This window comes from Hypanus sabinus, chromosome 16, assembly GCF_030144855.1.
Source record: "Hypanus sabinus isolate sHypSab1 chromosome 16, sHypSab1.hap1, whole genome shotgun sequence".
Classification (NCBI taxonomy): domain Eukaryota; kingdom Metazoa; phylum Chordata; class Chondrichthyes; order Myliobatiformes; family Dasyatidae; genus Hypanus; species Hypanus sabinus.
Window position 1 is genome coordinate 80599135 of NC_082721.1, and position 27499 is coordinate 80626633.

The 27499-nt window shown below is 42.8% G+C and overlaps 1 long non-coding RNA gene across 1 annotated transcript in view; it reads right to left on the minus strand.

The window, feature by feature from the left end:
- LOC132405877 (uncharacterized) overlaps positions 1 to 15701 on the minus strand; it is a 59874-nt gene extending 44173 nt beyond the window's left edge. Inside the window, exons 1-2 of the long non-coding RNA XR_009515989.1 lie at positions 15598 to 15701; positions 13035 to 13153 (exon numbers count right to left, since the gene is read on the minus strand). This is a non-coding gene — a long non-coding RNA (uncharacterized LOC132405877). The remainder of the gene's footprint in view (positions 1 to 13034; positions 13154 to 15597) is intronic.
- Positions 15702 to 27499: the final 11798 nt, after the last annotated feature.

Here is a 27499-nt window from a genome sequence, read left to right on the forward strand (position 1 = left end):
AAACCATCCTCCAATTGCTTGACTGCTTGAGTGAATGAAACATCTTTGGCTTTCTAAATGACTACCAGGTTAGTGAGCATGCAATTGGCCTCAGAACAACCTGATGTGCAACATACTGTGCCTGCACATTTTCAGTATGATTCTTTACTCCTAAACTAGTATTTGCAGTGAATGCTACTTCTTGCCATATAAGCTGTGAAAGACACACATGAATGATTGCATTCCTGTAGTCTGCAGCTCCACTAGTATTTGGCAGTTCTACTCCGGAAAAAAGATTCTGACTGTCTTCCCTGCCGATGTCTCTCATCATTTGCTAATTTTCTATCACGTCTCCCTTCAGCCTCTGGTTCTCCCCAGAAAGCCACACAAGTTTGTCCAACCCATCCGTGTAGCCCATAACCTATAATCCAGTTTACATCTTGATAAAGCTGTTTTACACCCTCCCCAAAGCCTCCATATCCATCATGCAATGGGGCAGTCAGAATTGCACATAATACTCCAAGTACGGCCTTAAGGCTGATTTATACTTGTGCGTTGCATCTATGCTGTAGGGTGACGTGCACTTCCCCAGAAAAGTAACTCACGTGTCGCGGCGACGCAGACCGCAACAACTGTGATTGGTCCACTTGGTAGCATCGCATTTCCTCCTACGCATTTCCGGTTGCTTCTTCTCCGCCGTGTCTGTACACCAATGCAAAGTAGATGAACCAAATTGTCAAATCTACCTGCCGACATGCACAAATGTTTGAAATGCATTTCCTCGTCCACGTCTCTCACGAAGAAACTCAACACAGTGGCATAGAAACCCCACCGCCAACTAGCACTTTGGCACACACCAATGCATGCTCGCTACGGCGTAGGCTGCAGCATAGCCGTACGCACAAGTATAAATCAGCCTAACCAAAATTTTTAACATAACTTACTGACTCTTAGCTTCATTGCCCCAACCAATGAAGACAACCATGCCATATATCTTACTACCCTGTCTACTTGCGTGGCCACTTTCAGGGAGCTGTAGACTTAAACCACAAGATCCCTCTGCACACCAATGCCGTTAAGGGTCCTGTCATTAAATGTACAGTTTCCCCTTACCATCAACCTCCCGAAATGCAACACTTCACAATTGCCATCTCTCTGCCCAGTTCGGTATCTGATCTAAATACTCCTGTATCTTTTGACAGCCTTCTTCACTATCCTCATTTCCAGCAATCTTCGTGTCCTCCGCAAACTTGCTAACCAACATCTTCACTTTTGTTTGTGTGTGTCCCAGCACTGTTCCCTGTGGAACACCAGGACCACAGAAAAGAAAACCACAGAGCTACCCCTTGTCTTCTTCGGGTAAGCCAATTTAAAATCAAAACAGCCAAGCTACTGTGGAGCCCATGCACTTTAATCTTCTGGATCACAGCATAATGTAAGAGACCTTGTCAAGTTCCTTACTAAATGACATTTACTGTTCTATCCTCAATAATTAAGAAAGTAAAGTTGTAATATGAAATTAAACTAGGCAATAATATTAAGGAGGATACCAGAAATTTCTTCAGATACACAAAGTATAAAGAGAGATGAGAGTGGACATTGGACCGGTGGAAAACGATGCTGGAGAGGTAGTAATGAGGGACAACGAAATAGTGGACAAACTGAATAAGTATTTTGCATCAGTCTTCTCTGTGGAAGACCCTGGCAGTACAGTGGAAGTTTCAGGTGTTAGGGTTTTGAAGTGTGTGCAGTTACCATAACTACAGAAACTGAAAGGTCTGAAGGTAGATAAACCTGGATTAGATGAGTTCTGAAAGAGGTGGTTAAAGAGATCATAGAGGCATTAGTAATGACTTTTCAAGAATCAGTAGATTCTGGAATGGTTCTGGAAGACTGGAAAATTGCAAATGTCACTCCACTTTTCAAGAAAGCAGAGAGAGACAGAAGAAAGGAGACTATAAGCCAGTTAGTCTGATCTCAGCAGTTGGGAAGATGTTGGAGTCAATTGTTAAGGATGAGGTCTCAGGGTACTTGGAGACACATGATAAATAGGCTGTTGTCAGTATGGTTTCCTTAAGAAAAATCTTGCCTGTCAAATCTGTTGGAATTCTTTGAAGAAGCTACAAGCAGGATAGACAAAGGAGAATCAGTTGATATTGTGTACAAGGATTTCCAGAACGCCTTAGACAAGGTGCCACACATGAGGTTACTTAACAAGCTATGAGTCTGTGGTATAACAGGAAAGATTCTAGCATGATTAAAGCAATGGCTGATTGACAGGAGGCAAGGAGTGGGAATAAAGGGAGCCTTTTCTGATTGGTTGCCGGTGACTAGCGGTGTTCCACAGGGGTCTGTGTTGGGACCAGTTCTTTTTACATTATATGTCAATGACTTGGACAATGGAATCACAAACAAGACAAAATCTACAGATGCTGGAAATCCAAGCAACACATGCAAAATGCTGGAGGAACTCAGCAGGCCAGGTAGTATCTATGGAAAAGAGTAGAGTCAACGTATCAGCAGGACAACGGCAGGACAACCAAAGGGTCTCAGCCCGAAATGTCAACTGTACTCTTCCTAGCTTTTGCCTGGCCTCCCGAATTCCTCCTGCATTTTGTGGATGATGGAATTGATGGTTTTGATCTGAAGATAGGTGGAGGGGTTAATAATTTTGAGGAAGTAGAAAGGCTATAGAAGAACTTAGACAGATTAGGAGAATGGGCAAAGAAATGGCAGATGGAATACATTCAGGAAGTGTATGGTCATGCACTTCGGTGGAAGAAGTGAAAGGGTTGACTATTTTCTGTGTGGAAAAAAAAACCTGAGGTACAAAGGGACTTCAGAGTCCTAGTGCAGGGTTCTCTGAAGGTTAATTTGCAGGTTGAGTTTATGGTGAGGAAGGCAAGTACAATGTTAGCATTCATTTCAAGAGGACTGGAATATAAAAGCAAAGATGTAATACTGAAACTTTATAAAGCACTGGCGGGGCCTCACTTGGCATATTGTGAGCAGGTTTGGGCACCTTTCTTAGAAAAGATGCGCTGAAACTGGAGAAGGTTCAAAGGAGGTTCACAAAAATGACTCCAGGATTGAATAGCTTGTCATATGGAGAGTGTTTGATGACTCTGGGCCTGTATTCACCAGAATTCAGAAGAATGAGGAGTGACCTCATTAAAACCTATTGAATGGAGAAAGGGTTTGATAGAGTGGATGTGGAGAGTGAATGTTTCCTATGGTGGGAGAGTCGAGGATCAGAGGACACAGAAATGAGGGGCGTCATTTTAGAATGGAGATGAGGAGGAATTTATTTTGCCAGAGAGAAGTGAATCTGTGGAATTCTTTGCCACAGGCAGCTGTGGAGACCAAGTCTTTATGTATATTTAAGGCAGAGGCTGATAGTTGGTCAGGGCATGAAGGGATACAACGAGAAGGCAGGAGGTTGGGGTTGTGAGGAAAATTGAATCAAATGAAATGGTGGAGCAGACAATGTGCAAAATGGCCGAATTCTGCTCCTATATCTTGTGGTCTACTTACCTTCATCACCTCCTCAAGAAACTCAAACAAGTTTGTAAGACATGAACTGCCCTGCACAAAGTGATGCTGACTGTTCTTAATTAGAGATCAAAGTAAATTTATTATCTATGTATATTTATATGTGTGTTTTTGTCACTATATACAATCCAGAGCTTTGTTTTCTTGCAGGAATACACAGTAAATCAAAGAAAAATTTTAGAATCAATGAAAGACTCCACCCAGCAAGACGTACAAGCAACCAATGTACAAATGATAACAAGCTGAAAATACAAAAGAATAAAGGGGGTAATAATAAATAAGCAATAAATAATGAGAACATGAGATGAAAAGTCCTTGAAAGTAGGTCCATAGGTTATGGGAAGAGTTCAGTGATGAGGTGAGTGAAGTTATTGCCACTGGTTCAAGACCAGTTCAAGACTGGTTCAATGGTTGAGGGTAAACTGTTCCAGATCCTGGTGATGTGGACCCTGAGGCTCATGAACCTTCTTCCTGATGGCAGCAGCGAGAACAGAGTGTGGCTTGGGCGGGGTCCTTGCTGATGGATGCTGCTTCCCTGTGACAGTGCTCCATGGAGACGTGCTTAATGGTGCATATGTTTTAGCCATGTTGGACTAGGCCATATTCACTACTTTTTGCAAGATTTTCTGTTCAAGGGCATTGGTATTTCCATACCTGACCATGATGCAGCCAGTCAATGTACTCTCCACCACATGTTGTCATGCTGAATCTTCTCAAACTTCTATGAAGTACAGGCATTGCCATACTTTCTTCATAATTGCATTTACGTGTTGGGCCCAGGACAAATCCCCTGAAATGGTACTTAAAGTTGCTGATCTTCTCTTTGTTTGACCCCTGAAGAGGACTCACTCATGAATTCTGGTTTCCTCCTTCTCGTGCCAATAATCAGCTCCTCGGTCTTGCTGACATTGAGTGAGAGGTTTGTGTTGTAGCATCACTTGGCCAAATTTTCAATCTCCCTCCCATATGCTGATTTGTCACCACCTTTTATTCGTCCAATGACAGTGGTGTCAGCAAACTTAAATATGGCAATTGAATTAAGCTTAGCCTCAGAGTCATAAGTATAAAGTGAGTAGTACATGGGGCTAAGCATACAACTGAGGTGCACTAGTGCTGATGGAGACTGTGGAAGAGATGTTGCCAATCCGAACTGACCAAGGTCTACAGTTGGGGAAATTGCACAAGGAGGTACTGAGGCCAAGGTCTTGAAGCTTACTGATTAGTTTTGAGGGGATGATGGTATTGAATGCAGAGCTGTAGTTGATAAACATCATCTTGATGTAGGCACCTTTGCTGCCCAGATGTTCCAGGATTAAGTGAAGAGCCAATGAGCTGACATCTGATGTAGACCTGTTGTGCTGGGAGGCAAATTGCAGTGGATCCAAGCCACTTCTCAGGCAGGTGTCAATATGTTTCATTGCCAACCTTTCAAAGCAGTTTATCACAGTGGATGTAAGTGCTACTAAATGATAGACATTGAGGCAGGGTCCGTGTTCTTCTTGGGCACTGGTATAATTGAAGCAGGTGGGTACTTCATTCTGGCAAAGCACGAGGTTAAAGATATCAGTGAGCGCTTCAGCCAGTTAATCAGCACAGGTCTTTACTACCTGGCCAGGTACCCTATCTGGGCTGGATGCTTTCCATGGGTTCACCTTTCTGAAGGGTGCTCTCACATCGGCCTCAGAGGCTAAAATCACAGGGTCATTGGGCACTGTGGGAGTTTGTGAATGTGCCTCCATGCTTTGATAATCAAACCGAGCAAACAAGTCATTGCACTCATCTAGGAGCGAAACTTTGTTAACTATGTCACCTAGTTTCACTTTTTAGGAGGTGACAGCATTTGAGCCCTGCCACAGCTGTCGCGCATCCTTCAGTGATTCAAGTTTGGCCCAGAATTGCCACTTCACATGTGAGATGACTTTCCTGAGGTCAGACCTGGACCTCTTGCATTCTGCTTGGTCACCAGATGTGAATGCCACTGATCTGGCCCTCATCAAGTTGTGGATCTCTTGGCACATCTTCTAGTTGGAGAAGGCTCTGAATGATTTTGCGTGGATGTACTTGACTATGACTGTTTTTATAGCATTGTCTCACTCACAAACATCTGCTCTCTGCTTGCATTTGCCAAGTTACCACTTAGAATATTAAAATTATCCTTTAGGGCATAAACTTGAAAGCCCTAATTTAGGGCATAAACTTGAAGACCCGTCTATCCCTTTCAAAACTCACGGAATTACAAGGACTTAGCAGGTCAGGTAACATCTATGGAAAGGAATAAAGAGTTGATGTATAGGGCTGAGGCTCTTCATCAGGACTGGAAAGGAAGGGGAAAAGACAAGATAAAAAGTTGGAGGGGTAGGGGAAAGAGTACAAGCTAGAATGTGATAAGTGAAGCCAAGTGAGGGGGATGATAGGTTGGTGGGGAAGGGGGACAAAGATGCTGCCTGACCTGCTGTGTGTGTTACTCTGGATTTCCAGCATCTGCAGAATCTTTTGTTCACAGAATTGTGGTCACCTCTTCCAAAACGTTTCTCCATTGACACTTCCACTACCTTTCAAATTAGTATAAAACTTTCCAAATGGCATGAGCAAACCTCCCTTCAATTATGTTTGTCCTCTTCCAGTTGCAATATAATCTGTACACTTTTTATAGATCTCCCCAGGAGTGATCCCAATGATCCAAACACCTAAAGCCCTCTCTACTGCATCATCTGTTTAGCCGTTCATTGATCTGTCATGTCATGTCATGCCTCTTCCTATTTCTATCTTCCATAGTGTGTGGTACAGGAAGTAATCTCGAGATTACAGCTCTGGAAAACCAGTCTTTTAACATTTTGCCTTGCTCTCTAAATTAACTTTCCAGCAATTCATGGTTCTAACTAATTCGTGAGTACTACTGTGTACTACAACCTCTGGCCGACCTTCTTCTCTTTTCGCTCTTTTCTGCATCTGTTCTGAGGTTTCCCTGACCCTGGCACCAGGGAGGCAACATACCATTCTGGAGGGTTGCTCTTAAGCCACAGAAGTGCCCATCTATTCATCTCATTAACAAATTTCCCATTAATACTCCATACCTAGACATTTCCCTTCCCTGCTGTGTATCAGAGCCACCACGATGCCATAAACTCAGCTGTTGCTGTGGCAGCTTCCCTCTCAGGTGCCAAGCCCACCCCCCAGTATCCAAATGGTACAGGTGTTTGAAAGAGGAAACTGGGGACTCCTGCACTATCTGCCTGTATCTACTGCCTTTCCTGGTGATTACTCATCTTGCTTTCTATACCTAAAGTGCTTGCATTACTATAAGACTATATGACATAGGAGAAGAATTAGTCCTTTCTGCCTACAGAGTCTGCTCTGCCATTCCATCATGGCTGATTCATTATCCCTTTCAACCCCACTATTTCAACCCCCCTTAACCTTTGACACCCTGATTAATCAAGATCTTATCAACCTTCGCTTTGTATATCTAATGACCAGGCCACAGCAGCCATCTGTGGCAATGAATTCCACAGAAAACGTTCCTCATCTCTGTTCCAAATGGACGTCCCTCATTTCTGAGTCTGTGCCATAGATCTAGACCTACCCACTATGGAAACACTTGCTCCACATCCGTTCAATACAGGTCTTTCAATGTTCAATATTCGATAGCTTTCCATCAGATTCCCCCTTGTTCTTCTAAACTCCAACAAGTACAGGCCTAGAGCCAATAAGTGCTCCTCATACTACTTTAACCCTTTCATTCTTGGAATCATTCTTGTAAACCTCCACTGGATCCTCCCCAGTGCCTGTACATCTGTTCTTAAATAAGGGGCCCAAAACTGCTCACAATACTCCAACTGAAATCTGACCAATGCCGTATAAAGCCTTAGCATTACAGCCTTGCTTTTATAACCTAGCCCTCTCAAAATGAGTACTAACATTGCATTTGCCTTCCTTAACACCAACTCAACCTGCAAGTTAAACTCTAGGGAATCCTGCACAAGGACTCCTAAGTCCCTTTGCCCCTCTGATTGCTGATTTTTCTCCAGTTTAGAAAATAATCTACACCTTTATTCCTCCTACCAAAGTGAGTGACCATACACTTCCCCACACAAACTTGCCTCAAAGCTACTCATTCCATTATCCTAATCTTCAGAAGGAGTAGCGGACCGCACAACCCCATCTACATTGGTGGTGCGCAGGTGGAACAGGTCAAAAGCTTTAAGTCCCTCGGGGTGAATATCACAAATGACCTGACTTGGTCTAACCAAGCAGAGTCTACTGCCAAGAAGGCCCACCAGCGCCTTTACTTCCTGAGAAAGCTGAAGAAATTTGGCCTGTCCCCTAACACCCTCACTAATTTTTATAGATGCACCGTAGAAAGCATTCTTCTAGGGTGTATCACAACCAGGTATGGAAGTTGTCCTGTCCAAGACCAGAAGAAACTGCAGAAGATCGTGAACGTAGCCCAGCACATCACACAAACCAATCTTCCATCCTTGGACTCACTTTACACCGCACGCTGTCGGAGCAGTGCTGCCAGGATAATCAGGGACATGACCCACCCAGCCTACACACTTTTTGTCCCACTTCCCTCTGCGAGAAGGTACAGGAGCATGAAGATTCGTACAGCCAGATCTGGGAACAGCTTCCTTCCAACTGTGATAAGACTGCTGAACGGATCCTGACCCGGATCTGGGCCATACCTTCCAAATATCCGGACCTGACTTGCGCTACCTTACTTTCCCTTTTCTATTTTTCTAATTATGATTTATAATTTAAATCTTTACTATATTTACTTCGATTTGTGCTTCAGGGAGCACGAAGCACAGAAACAAATATCACTGTGATGATTGTACGCTCTAGTATCAATTGTTTGGTGACAATAAAGTATAATAATAATCAGTGACATATAATGTGAAAAAAATGGTCCCAACACAGACCCCTGCAGAACACCACTAGTCACCAGTAACCAATCAGTACCTTTACTGTAATACCATAGGCTTTTATCTTGTTAAACAGCCTCATGTGTGGCACTTTGTCAGGGGCCTTCTGAAGATCCAACTAGACAACATCCTCTGATTTTCCTTTGTCTATCCTGCCTGCATTTCTTTAAAGAATTCCAATAGATATGTCAGGCAAGATTTTCCCTAAAGGAAACCTTGCTGACTTCGGCCTATTTTATCATGTACCCTGAAACTTCATCCTTAATAATGGACTTCAACAAACTTGCCAACTACTGAAGTCAGGCTAGCTGGCTGGTAAGGTCCTTTCTTCTGCCTCCCTCCTTTTTTAAAGACTGGAGTGACATTTGCAATCTTCTAGTCCTTCAGAGCCACTCCAGATTCTTGAAAGATCACCACTACTGTACTGCCACCACAATCTCTTCAGCTACCTCTTTCACAATCTTGGGGTTGGGGTATAGCTTATCTGATCTAAGTGACTTACCTTCAGACTTTTCAGCTCCACAAGCACTTTCTTTCAGTAATAGTAACTACACTCACTGTTGCCTCCTGACATTCTCAAACTTCTGGCATTCTGCTAGTGTCTTCCACAGTAAAGATTGATGCAAAATACTTATTAAGTTCAACTTCCATTTCTTTGCCCTCTGTTAGTATCTCTCCAGCGTCATTTTCCAGCAGTCCAAAATCCACTCTCGCCTCTATTTTACTCTTTATATATCTTTAAAAAACTTTTGGTATCCTCTTTTATACTATTGGTTAGCTTACCTTCATATTTTATCTTGCTGTACTCTATAGCAAAACCATCCACAGCTTTGACAGGAGCTGCTGCTAGATGTATTTCGCACAGACTGCAGATTGCAGTAATTCAAAAGATGCAGTAGAGACTTACTTTAATTTGACATCGTATCCAGTGCAGACATAATGGGCCAAAGACCTGTCCTGTGCTGTACTGTTCTATAGTCTATGTTCAAAAAATCAGTAGCGTGTGTTAAAGGCAAAGTGAATGGTGTCTGATAGGTGCTGTATGACTAATCTTCACAGCATTTTTCTGCCTGATTAGTATCTCTATCAGTAATGCAGACTAGATGCAAGTATAAATGCTGCATTGACAAATGCTCATATGTCCTCACATCTCTTTGTCTTGCCCTGTCCTTTATTTTCTCTTAGTTCATGTCTTTATGAAGGTGGGTAAGCACCGTCAGCCCAGGCAGCTTCCTGTTTATTCACATACGGAGGGATGCACTTATTTTATGCTGGTCCGAGAAGTATTAGTGAGATGAGGAATTTTTCTTGTATGAACTGCTCTGTTTCAAAATGTGAATTTAGTAAACACTAAATAAGAAAAAAAGACACAGTGAAACCATAACTCTATCTCAGAATGAGACCCGCCATGTGGGCAGTTGCTGAAACTTGATTGCAACTTTGTGACTGCACAGCTGTAATACCATCAGTAAAAACATTTCTACCTTTTCAAACGACTTATTCGCCTTGAGATTTCCAGTATTTACAAGTCTTATTTTCAAAGTTCCTATAAATATCTTCTTTTATATACTTACAACACCACGTGTCTGAAAACAAGCATGCTTTTTTTTAGATACCTGTAAGCGAGCTGCAATAGTGTCAAGATGAACTTTTCTGTGCAGTCTACAAAATATGATCTGACCTCAATCTATATGTTGCCTTTTTTTTGTAGGAACTATTGTCCTGCTTTTAATATCAAAAAATTAGAAAGCACTCAAAATGCCACCTAATCCAATGGGTGTTAGAAGTCTGTAAATGGCTGTTCATTAGAATTAAAGAAGGCAGATTCCAGAGACGGTCGTACTTTGAAGATCTTAATCAGGTCCTGACCTCTTCAGAGTGGATGACTTGACTGCAGATTCGAAGAACCACTTGGTAATGGAGTGAACGGAACTTCAGGTAGCCACTTAAAGATAAGATCATAAGAATTTTTTTCCTCCAAATTCTAGTAGGTATCTCACAGTCTGCTCAATCTCTCTTAGGTAGACAACCATTCCATCCCAGAAAGCAAATTGTTAAGTCTTTGTTCAGTTCCTTAGGGTGGGAAACCAGGCTGGAGACTCGGCTGAGATATATACGTCATTAGCAAGGGTGAATTGCTGGAAGACTGGAGGGTAGCTAATAGTAAACACAAAGTATGCTGCAGATGCTGTGGTCAAATCAACACATGCAAACAAGTTGGATGAACTCAGCATCTGTTGAATGTGCCACCTTTCCTGCCTATCCCCTCCCTGCTTCCCCTCCCCCACCCCTTGATCTTCCCTCTGATTGGTTTTTCACCTGGCACCTTCCACCCTCCCCCCACCTTCTTTATGGGGCCCCTGCCCCCTCCTTCTTCAGTCCTGATGACGGGTCTCGGCCCGAAACGTTGACTGCTCCTTTCAACGGATGCTGCCCGACCAGCTGAGTTCCTCCAGCTTCTTTGCATGTGTTGGAGGGTAGCTAATGTTGTGCCTTTATTTAAGAAGGACTGTGAAGTGGAAGCTGGGAACTATAGACCAGTAAACACACACGAAATGCTGGAGGAACTCAACAGGTCAGGCATTCTGAGGCACAAAACTTACAAGCATTGGGAAGATAAGAGTTGATTAGGCCCTAAAGCCATTTGGCCCATCAAGTATGCTCCATCATTTCATCATGGCTGATACATTTCCCTCTCAGCTCCAATCTCCTGCCTTCTCCCCGTATCTCTTCCTGCCCTGGCCATTCAAGAACCTATCAACCGCTGCCTTACATGTACATAAAGGTTCAGCTTCCGCGGTCACCTGTGGCATCAAATTCCACAGGTTCACCACTCTCTGCTTAAAGAAATTCCTCCTCATCTTCATTCTAAAAGAACACCCCTCTATTCTGAGGCTGTGTCCTCTGGTCTTACACCACCATAGGAAACATCTTCTCCACATCCACTCTATCAAGGCCTTTCACCATTCAATTGCTTTCAATGAGGTCCCTCCTCATTCTTCTGAATTCTAGTGAATACAGGTCCAGAGCCATCAAATGCTCTTCATATGACAAGCATTCAATCCTGGAATCATTTTTGTGAACTTCCTTTGAACCTTCTCCGGTGTCAGCACATCCTTTCTAAGATAAGGGGCCCAAAACTGCTCACGATACTCCAAGTGAGGCCTCACCAGTGCTTCATTAAGCCTCAACATTACATCCTTGCTTTTATATTCTAATCCTCTCAAAATGAATCCTAATATTGCATTTTCCTTCCTCACCATAGACTCAATCTGAAAATTAACCTTTAAGGAACCCTGCACAAGGACTTCCAAGTCCCTTTGCACCTCAGGATTTTTTAATTTTTTTCCGTCCGTTTAGAAAATAGTCTATTCTTTTATTTGATACACTGTATTTCATCTGCCACTTCTTCGCCCATTCTCCTAATCTAAGTCCTCTGTAGCCTCTCTACTTCCTCAAAACTACCTGCGCCTCCGCCTATCTTTGTATCGTCCGCAAACTTTGCAACAAAGCCATCTATTCCATCATCCAAGTTATTGACATATAATGTAAAAAGGGGTGGTCCCAACACAGACCCCTGTGGAACACCACTAGTCACTAGCAGCCAACCAGAAAAGGCTCCCTTTATTCTCACTCATTGCCTCCTGCCAAGTAGCCGCACATTTATCCATGCTAATATCTCTCCTGTAATACTCTTGACTTGTTAAGCAGCTCATGTGTGACAACTTGTCAGTGGCCTTCTGAATATCCACCGATTCTCCTTTGTCTATCTTTTTAGGGATGGTTAGCATGGCTTTGTGTGTGAGAGATCACATCTTAGAAATTCGGTTAAGTTTTCTGAATAAGAAACCAAGAAGGTTAAGGAGAGTAAGGCAGTAGATGTGATCTATATGGAATAAAAACACAAAGTGCTGGCAGAACTCAGCAGGCCAGACAGCATCTATGGGAGGAGGTAGTGACGACGTTTCAGGCCAAAACCTTTCATCAGGAGGGTCAACAGGAAACTTCCCCAGTGTTTGGAGCTATCTCCTTTGCCATTTGTTATCAATGCTAATGATTTGGATGAGAATGTACGTGGCACAGTTAGTAAGTTTGCAAATGACACTGAAATAAGTGGTGCTATTGAAAGTGAAAATGGCTATCTGGATTTACAGAGGGATCTTGATCAGCTGGGTATATAGGCAAATGGAGTTTAATTCATAAAAGTTTGAGGTGTTGCATTATGGAAAGGTAAGTGTGGGTAGGGCTTTCACAGTGAATAATAGGTTCATGGAGATTCCTGTAGAACAGGCGTACCAGTACATGGTCACAGGTAAACAGAGTGTGAAGAAGGGTTTTGACCCACTGGCTTCATCAGTCAGGGTACCAAGTTTGGAAGTTGGGATGTTATGTTGTAGTTGTACAAGACATTGAGGCTACTTTGAAATATTATGTTATGATAGGCAGCTTCAAATCTACCACAATTATTCTAAACACTGATGCTCCACAAGGCTCCCTACTCCACTTCTGCACGCTCATGACTGGTCAAAGTTCAAAGTAAATTTCTTATCAAAGTACATATTTGTCACCATATACAACCTGGAGATTCATTTTCTTGTGGGAATACTCAATAAATCCATAATAGAATAATCGCCATAGTAGAATAAATGAAAGATCATACCAACTTAGGTGTCCAACCAGTGTTCAAAAGACACAAACTGCAAATTCAAAAAGAAAAGGATATTGTTTAGAGGGAAATTACATGCTTCAGATTGTAGTAAGAGTAATTCAAATGAAGTATATTTAAAAGTATTGTACATAGTCCTCAGAACATAGCCATGTTCACCGGCGCCATATTAATCCGTATCCCACAGCCAGTTTCTGCTCTACCTCCACCTACAAGTTTGCAACTGATATCACTATTGTGGGCCATATCTCAACTTATGATTGAGTCAGAATACAGGAAGAAAATAGAGAACTTAGTAACATGGTGTCATGACAACAACCTTTCTCTCAGTGTCAGCAAAACAAAATAGCTGGTCATTAACTTCAGGAAAGGGAATGGTGAATGTAGGTTGAGAGCTTCAAGTTCCTAGTAGTGAGCATCAGCAATAGCTTGACCTGGTCCAATCACGAAGACACAAACCTTGTTATGATTTTGCGCTTTATTGTTTACCTCCACTGCAGTTTCTCTGTAACTTTTGCACTTCATTCTTTGTTGTTTTTTGTTTAACTATTTTTATTTCATGCACTCTGTAATGATTTGATCTGTACAAACACTATGCAAGCTGTTCACTGTATTTCAGTACATCTTGTCAATAATGAATCAAAACCAATGCCTTGAATCCAGGCAACATCCTTGTGAATTTTTTTTTTGCAGTCTTTACAGATGAATAGCAACTTTCTTTCCTAAAGCTTTCTCTCTCTCCCTCCTTCCCTCTCTCCCCTCCCAGAGAAAGGTGCCTGCATTCGATCAGTTTCTCTCATCCTCTCGCTCGTTGCTGCTGGAGAATGGTGCCAGACCCTTGGGTCTTGGTTAAGGTTTAATTGATGCAGTTTGTGGATTGGACTCTGTGGTTCATGTTATGAAGTGTCTCTGGTTTCTGGTTGCCCCTGTTTTGTTGCTATTCTGTGCGATTTTGATTGGGGCAGACTGGCTCTGCGGCCCGCAATCAACAAACAGCACAGCGCTAGGTTGAACTGAACTGAGTCGAGAATCGAACATTCCTGGACAGTTTTGGTGATTTTGTGGTTTGTTCTTTAATATTCTGAGTTTCTCATTCATTTTGTTTTCACTGTTTCTGCGATTTGTCTTTTTCTTTTGCGCATTGGGCTTTTTATGTTTTTCTTTGATGGTTTTCTCTGTTTCCTGGGTGTCTGTGGGAAGACAAATCTCAGGGTTGTATACTGCATACATACTTTGTAATAAACGTAATATAAATATTTAACAATTTTTAACAATACATTGTCTATTCTTCCTACATCGGCTTTTTAACGATATTTTCTGTTGCTGTTTCACCAGTAATAGGGCAATGTCTAGAAAGCACCTCCCATGTTATAAGAACTCTCACTGGTTTCTCCTTACTGTTGTTGAATCCCAAAGTCTTGATTAGGGAAATTGTTCCAGAGTGTTATTTAACAAGATAGTGACTCTCCTTGGCCAGAGTAAGCAAAACAACATCATCTAAACTTCTGCAGTCAGAAGTAAAGTTTTCAGATGGCAAACTATTTGAATCGGAACCTTAAAGTTGAGTATTGTTTCAATAAATATCTTGGCACTCTTCTGAAAAGTATTTGAATAACTGTAAGTTTAGATGTTACAAAGCTTAAAAGATTTACCCACACTCTTTGATGTCTGCTGCAGATACAAGTTCTTTTGAACGACCAAACACAAAATTTTATATTCACTCTTCCAATACATTTAGATTACACTATGGTGATAATGCAAGAATACTAAAGAGATTCACAATGACTGCAAGTGGCAACAGGTCTGTATGATTTTGGCAGACAGAGAGGAATTAATTTTCAGCACCGAAAATCAGTGGAATATAAATGGAAAATATGTGCATTTCCCCTTAGTGTTTCCATTGCCTTTCGATTTAACTTGTTATTCCAGATTGAATATTTCCGTTACTCTCTTGGCCTCTTCACTAATGAAATTGCAGAGAGAAGTCAATTATACAAAAATCATTTGTACTAGGACGCAAAAATTGTAAAAACTGTACTTACTATTTTCCTATCCTTGCAAATCCATGCAAAATTAATTAATGCCATAGTGAATTTGAGACAAATAAAATCACACACAAGATAATTTATTAAATCTAACTCAAGGTACCCGAGTTAATCTTTCACATTCATTTCTGATGTATTTAAAAATATGCAAGTTGTGATTTTTTGTATAAGGCAAATATTAGTAGTTTCCACTGAGATTTATACTTTCTATCTGATGAAGTCTAGCTGTGGGAGGGTATACCCAGTATACACAGTTGTCCTCCCACTGACTAGAAACTGTAATTTAAACATTTTTAGATCTCTAAAGTAGATGTTGTTTATATGCTACAAACCACTACACATTCTATCTAGGAGGTTAAATGTGCAAAATAAATTTCCGCACTGCTGTTTCAAAATAAGAGGTTTGCACTTCCATTTGAGTGGTGCTTACCTGGAATATTGACACCCATGAAGAAAAGAAATGAAATACTTTTCTTTCACCTGCAGGTTCAGCACCCTGTGCTCAAGATGCTTGTGGCCAGAAGTGTCTCGGACTTTGGATTTGCAGATTTCGAAATACTTGCGTCTATATAATGACATAGCCTGGGGATGGGACCAAAGTCTAAACATGAAATCCATTTATAGTACATGTACCGCTTACGTACAGCTGGTGTGAAGCTCACAGAGTGAACAGGTTACAGTCGGATGGAGCTGGGTCCTCCGCAGGTCGTAGCGGTTGAATGACTGCACCCCTGACCATCTCTATTACCAGAGTACTGTGCTGCCATTGACTTCATATCCACTGTCAATTTCAATCAGCTGCCCATTCCATAGCAATTACGACAAGAGGATATGGTAGTTTATATAATATTTTAATAATCTTGCGCATGACACAATTATCTTCGGTTTTCAGTTCATCGTGATAGATCTTGCTTGTTTCATGATCAGCATACCATTAAACAGAATATGTTCACTTCGATGCTGATGATTGAGATGCCGTGATACACAATGGAGATCTTCATTTTCACATTATGCAATTCTTTTTTATTTTCATTAACTTCTGTTTATTAGTTCTGTACAGTGGTAGTAGTGGGCCTCCGCTAGTCTCAGTAGACCATGGGTTTGCGCTTTGGAAAGTTTCCAAGTGTGGGACAGGAGGCAGAGAAAGAGTGCTAGTGGTGTGGGGTGCCGCAGGAGCAGACACACACACAGCCCCGACACCAGTCAAGGTTATTTGATTCCAAACAATGGTGTAATGATCATTACAGGATGTCTCTCTAGTGCTTCCCACTCTCTCCCCTCTTCCTTCTGCTTCTCCCAATCATGATTCCCCTCTCCCTGCCCCTTTCCCACTCTCAGTCGACGATAGAGACCCATATCAGAATCAGGTTTACCATCACTCACTGGTCATGGATTTTGTTTTTTTGTGGTAACTGTACAGCACAATACATGAAGTTACTACGGTACTGTGCAAAAGTCTCAGGCAAGCTGACTATACATACCCTATGCACCTAAGACTTTTGCACAGTACCGTATATTAAGAAAAGCAGTGGACTTCATACAGACTCTGCTACCAACAATTTATTTCCCTCCACACATGCTGCTTGGCCCACTGAGTTCCTCCAACAGTTTGTTTTTTTTTGCTCCAGACTCCAGTAACTGCAGCCTCTTGTGTTTCAATAGGTTCAACTTAATGTCAGAGCATTCATCCTGAATTTCTTTTTCTTCGGAAACATCCACAGAAACAGAGGAGGGCCCCAAGAAATGTATGACGGTTAAATGTTAGAACCCCAAAGCCCCCCCCCAAAACTCCCCCCTCCCCTACCAGCAAAAAGGCAATGGCAACCCCCACCGAGCATTCAAGCATGCAGCAAAGCATCAATAAAGACACAGACTTGCTGTACCCCAGAAACTACTCGTTCACCTGGTAATTCATCATACCACAGGCTCTCTCTCCTTAATAAGGGAAAAAGAGGTGCCCCCGTTTCACAGCGGGGGGGGGGGGGTACATAACAAGACAACTCAGCAACTTATGGTGTTAAAAGCCTGTTGTGTCTCTTTTTCCGAGCTCTGTGTCCAAAGATCTCAGGTCCCTGGGCACACAGCCAGCAGCCAGCAGCCAGCTCACTGCTTTAGATCCTCCTTGTACTCCCACGACACACCAGTTTTCTGCAACGCAGCACCAAAAGAACCCTGAACGGGAAAAAAAGAGAGATCAAAGATAGAAATAGAACTGTTTCCGAAGATGCGAGCAAAGGAGTCACTGTAAGGCGCCGTTATCCTAAGCTACCACACACTTCTCCGCCGTCCAAAAGTCAACTATTCGCTACGTTGAATGTTCAACTTATCTCCAATAATCCAGCACCCTTGAGATTTTGGAGGTGACAGACCATCAGATGTTCCAGACTTTTGGATGTCACTTCTGCTTTCCGTCTTTTGGCATATATTTGCATTTGCATTTGCACCTCAATATATTTGCATTTCTCATTTTTAATGTTACACAGTAGTAATAGTAATTTTCTTATTGAATCTCGTGTTTAAAGGCAGTGGAAGAACCTGAAGAATTTCAACTTGTGAGTTTCGGTGCGTGTAATTCAGCATGCCAAACAAACTGAAACATACCAAACCTCCGGACCCTGGTTTCAACTGCAGATCTATTCACTGTCCTGACCCTGAAGTCAGCTTCAGGCCCAGCCCATAGTCTGGACCTTAGTGCCAAATACACAGCCGGCTTGCGCTCCAAACCCTCAGAATGTCCAAGCATTAGATTTTCAGAGATTTGAAAAAACTACGATCTGCCAACAGTCTCTTCCACTGTTGGGGTGAAGCTAAAAACAAACTAGGAAAACAGCACATCATAGTCCACACCCCAATGCATGAATATCGAATTCTCCAATTTCAGGTAGGCTTCTGTCCCTTTTCTCTCCAGCTGATCTACCCAGTTCTTTCTACACCACTGGGTTCCACCACCACCTCCCCCCCCACCCCCGCACCAGCTGTGCCCATTTTCACTTCCTACCTCCCTTATTTGGTTCCATGCTCCACTTTCCTATCAAATTCCATCATCTGCAGCCTTCTGCTGCCTCCACTTATCACCTCCCAGACTGTATTACTATTTCCACTCTTTACTCCTCCGACTGTCTGTAACTTCTCCACACCCGATTCCACCTCTGCCTGCCAGCTCTTGTTGCATCCCTTCCCCTCACCTGTTTATACTGGCTATCATCCCTTTATCTTTCAATCCAAATGACGGGCCACGTCCTGAAACTTCAACTGTCTGTTTCCTTCCCCGGATGCTGCCTGACCCACTGAGTTCCTCCAGCATCCTGTCTGCTGCTCTAGCTTTCCATATTACGTGTTACCCTTGTGGTTCAATGGTTCCATTTAATATCAGAGGATGAATACAGTGGTGGCATCCGTTAGTCTTGCGAGACCATGGATCTGCAGCTGGAATGGTTTCCAGGGGCGCAGGCCTGGACAAGGTTGTATGGAAGACCAGCAGTTACCCATGCTGTAAGTCTCCCCTCTCCATGACACTGATGTTGTCCAAGGGAAGGGCAAGGGCCGCTACAGCTGACGTCGCGGAAGTTGCCAGAGCGAGATTGAAGGCAACTTCAGACTGTCTTAGGGACTCCAGTTCTGGATTTGTGCTCAGGGTTTACTCCCGAAGCCTTTCCCATGAGTGGGTATGACCGCAAGGCAGTGGAGGTTTGAAATCAGAGTTTTCCCTCTCTTAGATGGACTGCCTTCCCAGGCTGACGAGCTCCATCTACCCATATGATACCTGATGTACATAGTATACAACCTGAAATTCTTACTCTTCACAGACATCCACAAATAAAATCCAAAGAATGAATGACAGAAAACATTAGAATCCCAAAGCCCTCCTCCCCCAAGCATAAGCAGCAGCAAAAGCAACCACTCTCCCCTCCCCCAATTGCTCTAGCAAAAGCATCAAGCCCCACCCCCCACCACCACCATGCAAGCAATAGCAAAGGCCCCAGAGACCATAATCTAAAGTCCATCAAAAACTACTGTCCACCCCAACACAGCGACATCTCAAAAAGGTTCTCTTTCTCACTAACGTCGGAGGGAGAGATATCGCTCCTGACAAAGACGAGAGGGGAGACCAACGGCTCGCTGCTTCGATGTTACAATCTGCAGTATCACTTATCTGAGCGCTGTATCTTCCAGTTGTTTCATGCACAAGGCCCTCCAAATTCCTTCATGCTACAGCTTTCTGTAGTTTTCCCACTTAAATAATACTCCCTTCTTTTGCTTTTCCTTTGAAAATGAAAAACTTCATATTCTACAGCACCATACCCTGTTTGCCAACACTTTGCCCGCTCACTTATACTATTATTCTCTCTCTGTACACTATATCTTCCGCAAGACTTGACATCCAACTAAATTTTGTGCCGGACACAAATCTGGGAACCAGACATTCTTTTCCATCGATATACACTCAATGGCTATTTTATTAGGTACCTCCTTTCCCTAATAAAGCGGCCACTGAGCGTATGCTCCTGGTCTTTTGCTGTTGTAGCCTACCCACTTCATGGGTCGACAAGTTGTACATTTAGAGCTGCTCTTCTGCACACCACTGTTGTAACACGTGGTTGTCTGGGTTACTGTCATCTTCCTGTAAGCTTCAGCCAGTCTGGACTTTCTACTCTGATGTCTCTCGTTATTAACAAGGCACATTCGCCCACACAACTGCCACTCACTGGATGTGTTGTTTTTTTTTTTGTTTTCCCACCATTTTCTGTAAACTCTACAGTTGTGTGTGAAATTCCAGGAGATCAGCAAGTTTCTGAGATACTCAAATCACCCTGCCTGGCACCAACAATCATTCCATGGTCAAGGTCACTTAGATCACATTCTTCCCCATTCTGATGTTTGATCTGAGCAACAAATGAGCCTCTTGACCATGTTTGCATGCTGTCACGTGATTGGCTGATTAGATGATAAGCAGGTGTACAGTTGTTCCTAATAAGGTGGCCACTGGGTATATATTTTAAGTAGTTGCAGTACCAGCAGCAACCCTACACCATCTCATCGGTCACAGGTTTCCAACCTGAAAGTTGCCTCTTGGTCCCTACTTGATGCTTTCAGCTTGTTAGTTAATCCTTTATCCATTCTGCTGTGGCTTCAAATACCATGAACTGTTATTTAACCTTTCACGGCACATTTTATTCAGCACCTTCCTGAAGTCCAAATAGTTTGTTTATAGCTTGCCCTCTATTTTTGTCATACTTCCTCTAAAAAACTGAAATACGTAAAGGTTGAAAGAGTACAGTGAAAATTTACAAGGATGTTGCTGAGTTGGAGGCTTGAGTTGAGAAAAAAATTGAATAGATTAGGACTTTATTCCTTGGAGTGTAGAAGATTGAGTGGAGATTTGATAGAGGTATACTAAATTATGAGGGGTTCAGATAAAGTAAATACAAGCAGGCTTTTTCCACGAGGTTGTGTGGAACTATAACTAGAGGTCAAGGGTTAAGGGCTAAAGGTGAAAATTTTAAGGGGAACATGAGGAAAAGCTTCTTCACTCACAGGGTCATGAGAGTTTGGAATGAGCTGCCAACCCAAGTGGTACATGTGAGCTTGATTTCAACATATAAGAAAAGTTTGGATAGGTACAGGGATATGGAGGGCTATGGTCGCAGTGCAGGTCAGTGGAAATAAGCTGGTTAAATGGTTCAACATGGACTAGATGGGCCAAAGGGCCTGCTTCAGTGCTGTACTTTTCTATGACTCTAAATGATGTCCCCTTCATGAAACCATGCTAACTCAGAAGTGTTCAGCATATTTTCCTGAAGGGCCCAAGGTGGACCTGCACACAGAACCTTCCGATCATCTGCTAATGGTTTAGCAGTACCTTGCACACTTGCCCTCCATTCTTAAGCATACTATCAGCCTTAAAGGCATAGGAAATTATGTGCACAAGGTCTAAAGCATTTGACCCAAATTTAAAATCTGACATGCTATCCAATTGGTTAGTTGTGGCTTCCACAGTCATAGTGCACTGATGTGGTGAGACCTCTGGTCTTTGTGAAAAGTTGCTTACAACATACAGAAGACCAACAACTAATCTGGTACTTTGGGTAAAAACTTGCTGCTCATTTTGGCCCACATCTATTTAAATGTCTGTCATTTGGCTACTTACTGTACGATATCAGTGCAAGTTAACAGCAAACAGAATCAAACAGGAATTAGTTTGAAAAGATAATAAGAGGGAGAATGGGATTGCTACCCTAGCAGCAGATATGGAATCTAAAGATCGACACATATGTCCTTTTATGTCTTAAGTAAGTATCAGTGAAAAATCAATAGTATAACCAAAACATAAATACATTGACAGAGCTTCTGCATTGAGAACGGTGCAACCTACTACTTTTTCATTGTTTCTACTGGAGTTTTACCACTCAACCTATCAGACATTGTTCCTCACAGATAAAACCCATTGCCCAAATGGGAGTAGCTTTACAATGGCAGAGTCTGAATACTGTAAAATACCAGCCATTGATAATGTAGGATGTCTAATTTGAAGGATTGAATTTAGTACGAAATTTCCACATGTATTTCCATCTGCTGAGCATCAGCGAACGAAAGCAAGTCACTATGTGGAGCATTGCAGAATACTCAACCATTAAGTGCGAAATAGGGTTTCACTTCACAGAACAACTTCAAAAGTTGTTTTGTAAGGTTTGCAGCTTCTGGCATCCTGCCTGAGCACTTTCAGCTATTGTGTTTCTTTTATTCATGAGATCCATGGTGATCTGAAAATGCACTGTTACGTTTTGAGCCCTGCATGTTGGGCACGGTAAAGGCAAGTGGATGGAAGGTCATACACTGCAGGGAAAGCAAACAACAAGGAACACGTGTACAGAAAAAAAGTGATAATACTTTCAGGACTTCATAAGATTTTGTTTAATCTAATGCTATCTCAGCTGCATTTTGCCTTGCAGTCTCAAAGGGAAAATTAAAATTGCTAATGTGCAGAGCATGGCAGAGGCAATTTGGCCCAATATACCTATATAATAAACCTATTACAGAGAAAATTTACAAGGATGTTGCCAGGTCTCGGAGGGGCTGAGTTATAGAGAAAGGTTGAGTAAATTAGGTTTTATTTTCTGGAGCATAGGAGAATGGGGGAGAGATTTGAAAGCGGTATACAAACTTATGAGGGGTATAGATAGGGTAAATGCAAGTAGGCTTTTCCCACTGAGTTTGGCTAAAACTAGAATTAGAGGTCATGGTTTAAGAGTGAAAGGTGAAATATTTAAGGGGAACATGATGGGGAACTTCACTCTGAGGGTGATGAGAGGATGGAACAAGCTGACAGTGGAAATAGTGAATGCAGTTTGATTTCAACATTTAAGAGGTGTTTGGATAGTTATATGAATGGGTGGGGTATGGAGGGCTGTGGGACTAAGCAGAATAATAGTTCAGCACACACTAGGTGGCTGTTTCTGTGCTGTTGTTCTCTATGAGTGCATACTTTTAATTAACTGTACTTTACTGATAGCTCTGAAATGTTTTCCTTTATGAAGTTATTATCATATCTCCTTCTTGGAAATAATTCAGAAGATGTGTAGCATTGGTGGTTGTTGGTTGGGTCTCCGATCTTGGCAATTTATTTGCAAACATTTCGTCACCATGCGAGGAGACATTGTCAGCGTGCTGTTGGTTGTGGTGAACCCTCTGAATGCTTGAGCTCTATATATTTTTCAACTAGCTGACCGGACGTCATTTCAGAAGCCTAAATGTGATGTGGGGAGGAAATCTCGCCGCTGATTCGATGTGTGGCAAACTTTGTGCTCTGAAGTCATAAATTTTGCCTGCATCATCTCAGAGCCAATTAGTAATGAGATCTCCTCCCCACATCACAAATGAGTTTCTGAAGTGATGTCCAATCAGCTGATGGAAAGGTATATAAAGACCAAGCGATCAGAGGACACGCTACTATCAACAGCGCACTGACGATGTCTCCTCGCGTGGTGATGAAATGTTTGCGAGTAAATTGCCAATATCAGAGAATATCTCCTTCTTTTCAGATTCAGATTCAGATTTAAATGTCATGCCCAATGATATGCCGGGGGCAACCCACAAGTGTTCCCACACCTCCCCAATGCTTGGGAGGACAACACAGAACTCGGCAAAAGGGAACATACCAAGCAACAACATCGAAGCAATCTCCATTCTTCCCCATCTTGCACCCACCCACTCACATGCACAGTGCTCTAACCCCAGGATAGGCCACTTTCAGCCTTCAGTCTCCACTAAACTCGTACACACTGGGGCCCGACTTCCTCAGCAGACGCAGAGAGATTCCTAGGCTCTGGCGATTGGGCCTTGACTTCTGGACTTCCAATTGACCTTCAACTTTTGGCCTTTGATCTGAGCCTCCGGTGTGCATTCCATTAGACCCTAACACGCCAACTTTCTGGATTTTAAAAGAATCTCAATTCCTTCCGCTGTCCAGTTATTTTACCAATTATCTTAAAATTTTAGAAACACAAAAGATTACAGATGCTGGAACCTGGAGTAAAAATAAAATGCTGGAGGAACTCAGAGGGTCAAGAAGCATCTAGGGAGACACGTGGTGAGACCCTGCATCAAGACTGGGAGTGTAGAGGATGGATGAGGAAATGAAAGGAGGAATGAGGCAGGTGATAGGTGGAACCAAGTGAGAAGGAAGACAGATAGAGACAAATAAGAACTCATATTCTGTCTGGGTAGTCTAAAACCCAATGACATGAACATTAAATTTTCCAACCTCAGTTAACCCACACTCACTAATCTTTTTCTCACCTGGTTGCACTCCCCGCCGCTTGTCACCAATTTTGTTCCCCTCCTCTATTTGGTTCCACCTGCCACACAATTCTCTTTCTCCTCCCCCGTATGGTTTCATTTATTTAATTGTTTGTTTGCTTGTTTATTTGGCGATACTGCATAGAGTAAGCATTTCCAGCCTTTTGAGCCACGCAACCCCAGAAACCCCCTGATAATCCCACATAACCCTATCCATTTACAATAACCTATTCACCCATCTGGTACACGTTGGACTGTGGGAGGAAACTGGAGCACCCCAGAGAGGACATACAGACAGAGCTGGAATTGAACACCGAACTCTGATGCACTGAGCTATGATAGCGCTGTACTATCACCTGCCTTACTTACCAGATTCCAGCCAGTGCAGTCTCCTGATTCCAATCGCTAATGCTACCTCCACCGTCCCCTCCCACAACTGGCCCTATCTGCCATATTATTTTTTTCTCTTTCCTTCTCTCCCTACCTATTACCCACCAGCCACAATTGCCTGACTCCACCCTTCTCCTCCCCCACCTGGCCATCATCTCACTCCTCATCTTGACCTAAAATATCAGATATCCCTTTGCCTCCACAGATGCTGCCTGACCCTCTGAGTTCTCCATGCAATTTATAATCTTAAATTTGTATCCTCATTACCTATATCAGAAAAACAGTTTCTCCCTATTGATTCTCCTTAACCCTATAATTTCCTCAAACCCTATAACATAGAAAAGGCTGAGAAATATATACAGTACTGTGCAAAAATCTTAGGCACATTTAAATATATATATAGTTAGGGTGCTGTGCTTGTAAATGTGGAGTGGAAAGCGAGTTTGTAAATTGGCGGAAGCAAAGAATGTTGGGGATGGTGAGGGTGAAGTTCTGTGGGAAGGGCGTGGGACAGGTGGGAAAGGAAGAGTGCCGGGGTGGGAGGTGGTCCAATTGTAGACATACCCAGCCCTGAGAAATCAAGCGAGGTAATTTGATTCTAAACAATTGGTTTATTGATCATTACAGAAAGCCTCTCTGGTGCTTCCCATTTCTGCCCCCTTCCTTCCCCTTTTCCCAACCATGATTCCCCTCTCCAAACCCCACTTCCCAATCAGTCCATATCACAACAGAGATCCATATCAGATCAGGTTTATCATCACTCACATGTGTCACAATTTTATTTTGTGGTAGCGGTATAGTGAAATACATGGAATACATAAAATACAGTACATTGCAATATAAAGTCTTACACACCCTAGATTTACATAAGTGCCTATGACTATTGCACAGTACTGTACATAGATCAGTAGGCCTAACATCTGTGGTAGATAAATTACTAGAAGGGATTATGAAGGATAAGGTATACAGGCATTTGGAAAGACAGGAGTTGATTAGTCAATATGGCTTCGAATGTTGGAGATAATGCCTTACAGATTTAATTGAGCTGTTTGAAGAAGTTGGAGGGCAGAGTGGTAGGCATGGTCTATACGGGCCTCAGTAAGGCCTTCGATAAGTTTCCACGTGGTAGGCTGCTCTAGAAGGTGAGATCACATGGGATCCAAGGAGCACTATCTTAAGGGATATAGAATTGGGTTGATGGTGGGAAGCAGAGGGGGATAAAGGAAGGTTGTTTTTCAAACTGGAGGCCCATGACCTAGCACCAGAGGTCAGTACCAGGCCCATTGCTATTTGTCATCTAGGTATATCATGGCTATTAAGTTTGCAGATGACAGTAAAACGGTGAAGATGGTTGTCGGGATTTGCAAGTGGATCTTGATCAGCTGGATAAATGAGCAAGGAATGGCAAATGGAGTTTGGTTCAAAAAAATGCAAGGAGCCGCATTTTGCAAAGACAAGTAAAGGTAGGATTTTTATAGAGAATGGAAAGCTCTTGGGGAATGTTGTGGAACAGAGAGACCAAGGATTACAAGTACATGGTTCACAAACAAGAGTAAATCTGCAGATGCTGGAAATCAAGGTGATATGCACAAAATGCTGGAAGAACTCAGCAGGCCAGGCAGTATCAATTGGAAAGAGTAAAGTGTTGACATTTTGGCCAAAATGTCAACTGTTTACTCTTTTCAATAGATGCCGCCTGGCCTGCTGAGCTCCTCCAAGTACATAGTTCTGTGAATCGAGGACTGAGTTATGGAAAGGGAGTGTAGAAAAATGAGGGGTGATCTTATCATCATCATTATGTTCAGTGCCATGATGTAGGCGATGACGGTGACCATGACAGCCCTCGGCAAATTTCTCTACAGAAGTAGTTTGTCGTTGCCTTCTCCTGGTCAGTGTCTTTACAAGATGGGCGTCCCCAGCCATTATCAATAGTTTTCAGAGATTTCTGCCTGGCATCAGTGATTGCATAACCAGGACTTGTGATTTGCACCAGCTGCTCATACGACCACCCACCACCTGCTCCCATGGTTTCATGTGACCCTGATCGTGGGGTGGGGAGGTACTAAGCAGTTGTTACACCTTGCCAAAGGTGACCTGCAGGCTAGTACCTCCTTTGGTGGAGACCTATCTCCACCCCACCACTAGTTTTGATGGGCTCTGGGTCAAGGTCTCTCTGGGGGGACGGGGGCAGGAGTGTAGGGTTCAGTGCTGACACTGGCACAAGTGGGGCGGAGGGGGTGGGTTGATGCTTCTGCTGCTGCTTGGGCAAAGGAAGGGCGGAGGGGGGGCTTTGGGGCTTTGGTGTTTCCATCATTCATTCTATAGGGTTTCTTTTTTTTGTGGATGTCTGTGAAGAGTATTCAGTATTCAGTATTCAGAAATTTCAGGTTGTACATTCTTTATATGTTAAAATTAACCTTTGAACTTCTGAGAAACTCCTTAGGACACTAAAAACAAATGGGCGTCACTGCGCTGTAGCTAGTAAAGCTGCTATCTCACAGCTCTTGCAACGCCAGGACGAATCCTGATATGTGTGGAGGTTGCACATTCTCCCTGCGAACCTCTCGGTTTCCTCCCATAGGCCAAGGACATCTGTTTGCTAGGCTGACTTCCCATTGTAAACTGTCTTTGGTTTAGTTGAGTGATGGAACATGGGGAGAATAAAAATGGATTTAGTGTAACTGAGCGCTGGATGTTCAGCATCGATCCTGGGAGCTAAGGGACCAGTTTTCATTCTGTAGGGGTTAATGTCTATGAACAAGTAGAAGTGCTGCATAAATAACAGTTGCTTCTGCTGAGCAAAATAGAGCCTCATGTGACTGATATGGGACTTTCTCCTTTTAGCCCCATGCTCAGCCCATTGGCACCACACCACACTCTCTTCAGTTGTTCTGTGCTCTCCTTATCAGCCCAATGTTCTATCTACCAGCCCCATGTACTCCCCACTGGCCTCATGTTCTTATACTAGTTTTGTGTTCTTCTGCTGAAGCCACAATCTCACATCACCCCACATTTTCCCATTAACTCCAGATTTTCTCTATGAGACCAACTAGAAGAGAGGCCCTAGACAGACAGAGTAGAGGAGAGGCCATATTGGAATTGGTGCTAGGCGATGAACCAGATCAGGTGTCAAATCTTTCAGAGGG